The 6,860-nt window shown below is 48.9% G+C and overlaps 1 protein-coding gene and 1 long non-coding RNA gene across 4 annotated transcripts in view; one reads left to right on the top strand and one right to left on the bottom strand.

Moving 5' to 3' along the window:
* Rab3ip (RAB3A interacting protein) overlaps positions 1 to 6,114 on the bottom strand; it is a 43,364-nt gene extending 37,250 nt beyond the window's left edge. For 2 of the 3 annotated variants that reach the window (XM_021204933.2, XM_021204934.2), the window contains exon 1: positions 5,917 to 6,114. The gene's annotated coding sequence lies outside the window, so the exon portion shown is untranslated. The remainder of the gene's footprint in view (positions 1 to 5,916) is intronic. The other variant, XM_029542315.1, reaches the window with a different exon arrangement.
* A 182-nt stretch (positions 6,115 to 6,296) lies between these two features.
* Positions 6,297 to 6,860, top strand: part of LOC110326159 — a 6,230-nt gene continuing 5,666 nt past the window's right edge. The window contains exon 1 of the long non-coding RNA XR_003844512.1: positions 6,297 to 6,360. This is a non-coding gene — a long non-coding RNA (uncharacterized LOC110326159). The remainder of the gene's footprint in view (positions 6,361 to 6,860) is intronic.

Raw genomic sequence — 6,860 nt, 5'->3', positions numbered from 1 at the left:
GTCATGAGCTACCATGTGGTTGCTGGGAATTGAATTCAGGACCTCTGGAAGAGCAGCCAGTGCTCTTAAGCTCTGAGCCATCTCTTCAGTCCTTACCTTTCTAAAAATAGTGTTATTGTAACTGTGTATGATGTGAGTGTGCACAATCCTGAGAGTGTCAGAGCACCCGTGTTGGGGGTCAGAGGTCAACTTACATAAGCTCCAGGCTAATCCAGGCTATAGAGTGAGACCTTGCCTCAAAACACCAAAAGGGATTATAAGTATTATTTTCTTCTTTCTTCTTTCAATTCATTATTTACCAACCACTAAAAGATGCAGTAAGGGCTGGGCCATATATCCCCACACAGACTTTTTTTTTTGAGACANGGCCTCACTAAGTAGCCCTGGCTGACCTACAATTTCTATGTAGACCAATCTGGCCTTGAACTCAAGAGTTACACCTACCTCTGCCTCTAAGTGCTGGAACTAAAGGAGTGAGCTACCACATCTGCCAAGATAATTTTTTTAATTCTCAGATGACTTTCTAAGTTAGGGTGACTTTTTAAAAATTAGTTTGCTACTTCACAAATGTATCATAAATTCAAGTGTTACAAATCCCACTTATTAGTCCACTTCCTTAAACACCTCCATCCAACGACTTCCAGTATACACAGAAGTAAGGCCACCAGTTTCAGCCTTGGGGACATCCTGAAGGCAAAGGTCTAAGAATGGAGCAGTGACATGTGGCTGTCAGTCGGTGACTACCCTGCAGGCACAGGCAATGAGGGAAAGGGGAAAGCTATCTAAGGAGAGTAAATTATAACTTACATGGTAAATGCTAAGTAGGAATCCACAAGATTGACAAGGCAGGGGAGTAAGACAGGACGTTCAGGGAGTAAGGGCCTGACAGGAAGATAAGCAGCAAAGAAAAAGAGACAGAAGCCAACCAAGCAGGGACAGCAGCTAAGGGGCAGACCGTTACACGGTTCACTTAACATGAAAACATTGTTTATCCTGAAGAGTCAGACCAGCATCCTGGAAAGTGTAGCCAACCTATAACGGGTAAAAGGACTTCAAGATAATAATGGCTTTAACTAGAGGCAACTGGCTGAAATGGCTACCACAGGGGCTACCTACACGATAAAGGTTAGATCAATGTCAAGGTCATATCCTGGGACTATCTAGAACGGGAGTTTATTTTTGTCTGCATATATACACAGTCTGACTGAGCATCACAGCAGCCCTTTAAAATGGTCTCAGTCCTCATTTTACAGGAACAGACACGGAGACATTCAGTAGTCAAGATCAAATAGTCAGCAAGTAAGAAGATGAAAGCCCTCAGTGTGTCTGCTTCTAACTGACTCTGCTACATTAAAGACATAGTTAATGTAGAAACAGACAGAGAGACAGGAACAGCAGACAAAGGCTTAAGGATTCTAAGGTCTCTCACCACACCAACCTAAGAGGTGATAGACAGCCACCCAGAAAAATGTGAACATCTATACTCTTGTTACTTTCTAACAAACATCTTGTGTCCTCTCTCTCTCCTTTCCCTCTTCTTGGGTGCTATGGTCATGTCTTCCTGAATTTACTACTTTGTTGCCTATAGAGTTGCCATAACCTCTGTGTGTGTGTGTGTGTGTGTGTGTGTGTCCCTGCGCATGTGGGGACCAGAGGGGAGCCTCTCTCCCTCTCTCTCCCTCTCTCTCTCTCTCTCTCTCTCTCTCTCTCTCTCTCTCTCTCTCTCACACACACACACACACACACACATACACACAGGCTGGTGCTCATCAATTATGCTAGGCTAGGTAGAATGGCAAGCTTCAGATGCGCCTATTTCAGCCTCCCCGACACTGGGACCCCAAGCGCAGCCGCCAGACCAAACTTTCGGTGGGTAGACTGAATGAGCCCCACAGGCTCTCACATTTGAACACCTGGTTGTCAGGCCTTTGGGGGACACTGCTCAACTGGGGGGGGCTAGCGTCAGGAGCACATCCTCACCTATGTCCCGTGCACGCTCTCTGCTTCATGCCTGTCCTCACGATGGGGTATCTCAGCGTCCTGCACTAGTGCCTGCTGTCATGCTGTCCCTGCCAGTACGGATTCCTAGCCTGCTGGAACTATAACTCAAAATAAACTCAACTATAAGCTGCTTTGGTGGTGGTATCACAGCAACGTAAAAGTAACTAACGCAGTTTTTTACATGGTTCTGGAGATCAAACTCGGGCAAGCGTTTTACTGTCTGAGCCTTCTCCACAACAATCCTTGCGGGACAGTGTCACGCACAGCACGTAAACTGAGTACACAGTAGCCTGATTTTACTAAAGCCCGTATTTCCCATAGTCCCCTCAGTTCTCGTCTGAGCACTTCACTTCAATTTCTGCTGTCAGCTCAATCTCAATGGATTTTCCAGCACAATCCTTCCTCGGTACCAAGCCCAGTGCTAAGCTATAAATTGAGGTAAGATAAAGGAAAGCCTGCTGCTGTCCGAGAGCTCAGACAACCGCCCTTCCAAGCGTGTATCACAACGCACACACTTAGGCCCAGCACTCCCCAGACTGAGGCAGGCTGACCTCTGTGCCTGCTCTACAAAGCCATTCCCAGGACAGCCAAGGCTGCACACGGAAACCCTGTCTCAAGAGACTAAAACAGATAAAGAAAAGGAAGTAAAAATGCAAATGTAGCACAAATATCAAAATTCATAAATAAAAGCGAACAGTAAAAGTAAAGCTTCAGCGTGATGTAAGCGAGGGAAGGAAGGTTAGAGAATAAATATAAGGTTACAACATTATAGAAGCCTGCTCTCTAGCCTGATGGAGCGAGGTTAGGGGGTGGGAGTTAAAGAGAGCATTGCAGCAAAGGAGAAACTAGTTAAATGAGTTTTCCCAAAACCCTGAGGTTTGACTTTTAAGGTATCAAGTAGATACAGTAGCGAAATTTGTTGACCTGCATTGTACTGGCCAAATGCTTTGCTTTAAAAATGTATCTTCACGAACAATATTCTTAGAACTTTCTGTCCTTACCTTCACACACACCTGTACCTACTGTTTATCTGTTTCCACCCCAGTACCCAAGTACTACAGATCTTTGTTTGAATACTCAACAAAATGTATACATAGATTTCACATACGTATATGTGATATATATACATATGTGTGTGTATACACACATCCTAGAGACTGAGCTTGTAGTCTCACAGGCTAGTCTAAGCAAGCCCCTCTACCCCTGAGCTATATCCCAGCTCCCTCTAAGTTTTGAGGAACATATTGTATAGTATATTATAAAGAAGCACCGTAAGTTCCTACCTTCAACTTTTTATAGCTTCCTTTAACCCCCGCTGCCTTGCAAAGTAGATACTCACTGAATATTTTATTTAAAACCCTCTGGTGACATAAGAATTACATATTACACTCATATAACTATCTCATAAAAGCTAAATTAAAAACAATTTTTCAGCATTACGACCTGCAGATGAAGTGGCAGAGCAGTAATTAAGACCAGGCAATCCTTCAAGCATGAACTGGTCGGACGTCGTGACTAAGAGCAAACAACGTCGGCGTCACAACCTATACCACAAGAACCCATGGGCTTATGACGGTTGGGAGCCCTGTTACTGAAGCTACCTGACTTCCAAGCGACCTGTCAGCTACACGATCCTGGCTAAGCTACACAACCACCCAGGTATCAATTTCCTCAGCTCCGAAAGGCAGGGGATAGAAATGACCTATCTCTTGGTTGGTGAGGGTAAATGAGCTGGAGCAAGCTTAGACCAGGGCTTCAAACTCAGTCACAGTGGCAACAGGGCCGTCACCGTCACCATCGGGACACTTGGATAGTTTTTAATCAGACACACAAATGGCAACACCTTTCACTGGCAGGCCCTCTAAATGCAAAGCTCTTTTTTCAGAAGGCACAGACCAGTGGCATAAGGAACAAGAGAGCTTAACTCTCTATTTGGGATCCTCAAATAGTTCTTAATACTGGCTTTTCAATTAGCCATTATAAAGGACAACTATGTACTTCGGGCGGGCAAGTTATTTTGATTTTCTGCACTTCGGTTTCCAGGTTTGAAAAATCTGATAAAGCTATCTAGAACCTAAAAATGGCCTGAGGACCAACAAGCCAAAGTGGCCTCAAAGAACAAGCCCACCAGCCCAGTGTCCAGGCCAGCCCTGTGCCCAGGCCAGCCCTGTGCCCAGGCCCCAGTCAAGCTAACGCTTCTTGCTTCTTCCTCCCTCCCCCCTGCCCATCTCAATGGAATGTCCAGTTAAACTCTTACCCCACCCTTATAAAGTTCATGTTGGGTTGAAACAACCCACAACTACTAAAGGAACAACTGCTGACATTTTAATGTGTTTCTACAGAGTATGCTCAATAAATGATTTACTCAAGGTCGCGTGCTTGGTGAGAGATGGTTCTGAAAGGTAGGCCGTTTTCGTCAGAGCTAAGCCTCTGTGAGACCCGCTCAGCCGAGAGAGAAGCAAGGGTTATCTAACTCATACAATACATACAAGACTAACATTATATCCAAGTTTCCATTCTGCCACGGCGTAAATATGAGGGGCGGGCAAGTCCCAGTAATTTTTCCATTAAAAAAATATTTGTAGGGCATCCATGTATACCGCAGGGTAGAGGCATAAAGAAACTGAGGCAAAGAATATGTCTCAGAGTATAGAATTACACTGATTCAAAAGTGCAGCTGCATTTAAACAGAGACATCAAAGCTCCACAAAGAGACTGAACATCAACCAGACCGTGGAAGGTGAGATTCATTCGCTAGCACAGATGACTTTCTACGTAAGCAATGAAACATTTCATCAAGCACGCTCATTCACAAAAGTAGGCATTAATTCAAAACATCGTTGGGCCGGAAAGAGAAAAAAGTTGAAAGATGTCTGTTCTTATAGTTAAGAATGCATTGCTGAGTAAATCTGTGTAACTGTTAAGTTCCAGTTAATATGTTCCCCTAGGGCCTTGAGGAGTAGATTCAGAATGCAGTGTCTATTCAAACATGAAAAGTCCTCTGAAAACGCACAGTCCTGGTAAATAAATAACACACGCTAACTGAACAAGGCCCCATAAAACTGGTGAAATATTTAACAGTATCAAATATTTACAACGATGGGCTGCATACCTACTCTGCCTCCTTCTTCCTCTCAATTCATTGTTTAGAAACAAAAACTTAAGAACAGTGTAATGAACAGAAACCGGGTCTTTCAAGAAATTTACAATAGAACGGTTTGTTTTAATCCTCTTATCGGCCTCTCCTCCAATTATGCAATCATTCCAGAGCCAAAAGATCACAGGGCTCTTTTCCTTGACACGGGGGACACTGAGGAGTGTATAAACAGGTAGGCTGGGAACAGGCAACATTTCCTTGAAACTAAAGCGCCTCTGGGGCAGCACCGGCTCTAACTCGGAGCAGAGTGCTCCAGCCAGCCATCACGGGTCGATGTTTTAATCCCCAACAACTGGTAACTCTTCGCGTGCTGCAGCGTCCACCCGGCACCATCCCCTCCCCAGCCTCGCTATTCCACGGGCGGCGGGGGCGAGCGGCCCACGCAGGGGGAACCGCTGCTCTCCCACTCCCGGGGTCCCGACTCCCGAAGTCAGGCCGGGCCGACCGCGGCGGGGAAAGACCCCGGGAACCGGCGACCCCCGCACATCCCCGGCCAACCGCGCCGCCCGCGACTTAAGCAACTCCGCGACCGAGGCCCCGCGGGCCGCCAGGTGAGCGCCGGGGCCGCCGCCCTCTGGGCCCCCGGGGCTCCGCTGCGGGCGGGCGGGCGGCGTCCGCGCCCTCCCCGCCGCCTCCTGCACCTGCCCGGCCGCGCTCCGGGCCGGCGGGACGAGGGCGCGAGGCGAGGCGAGGCGAGGCGAGGCGCCGAGGGGGCGGTGCTCCCGCCGTCCGCCTCTCCCTCCCGCCGCCGCACTCACCTGCCGGACCCGCCGCGGCCGCCGCCCGCGCTCGGTGGCGCTCGCAGAGCCTCAGGGTGCGCGTGCCCAGCTCCGGAGACGCGGAGGACGGCGGCGGACAGACGCCACTCCACTCCGCCGCGGCGGGCGCTCTGCGATGGGAACCGAGGGAGGGAGAGCCGACTGCGCCTGCGCAGAGCGCCGAGCGCCGGGCGGGGAGCGGCCGCCCCTTCCACGCCCCCGTCCCCGCCCCCGCCCCGGGAGAGAGGGCGGGACTAGAGGCGGGGCCGGGAGGGAGTGGCGAAGGGGGCTCGCGTGCTGCGGCGCCCCCTGGCGACAGGAGGAGCTCGGTGCACGCTGACCCACGCGCGCGGAGTCCAGGGTCCCTCTACGGCGGTTTCCCTGGGAACCACTCTGGCTGGAAATCCTGCGGCTTTTTTGGAGGGTGTGAACTCTCCTGAGATGGTAAGAGGCTTTGGACTGTGTATTGAGGACAAGCAGAACCGACCTGAAATTCCGCGTCCGTGGATACCTGAAGCTGGAATGGAAGGTTAGGGGGCCTGGGAGTGGGGGGGATGGCGGGGAGCTGGTAAAACCCAGATCCTAACTCTTGCAGTTTCCAGAGGCCGCCTCTCATCTTTTACAGGAACTACTTTTATTGTTTTGTTTTGTTTATCAAACTTCCATCCCACATTCGGGCTTCCAAGTTGGAAAAAAACAAAAAAACAAAGTACAGACAGAATCAAGCCCAGAAAATCTAACCCAGGTTGGGGGGTGAGAGGGAGCAGTCATCCTGGGTGTTTCCACCAGTGTTTGCGATACTCAGAGGTAGGGGCTGCCATTCTGTTGACTACATCTAGGAGCTGGTAAAAAAAAAAAAAAAAAAAAAAAAAAAAAGGAAGTTATGTGTATGGTCCCTGTGACCAGCCACCTACTGACCTCTGTGACCTTAGGCGAATTCATCT

This window comes from Mus pahari, chromosome 9, assembly GCF_900095145.1.
Source record: "Mus pahari chromosome 9, PAHARI_EIJ_v1.1, whole genome shotgun sequence".
NCBI lineage: Eukaryota > Metazoa > Chordata > Mammalia > Rodentia > Muridae > Mus > Mus pahari.
Note: the sequence above shows the minus strand (reverse complement) of the source record. Positions and strands in the feature narration are given on the sequence as shown.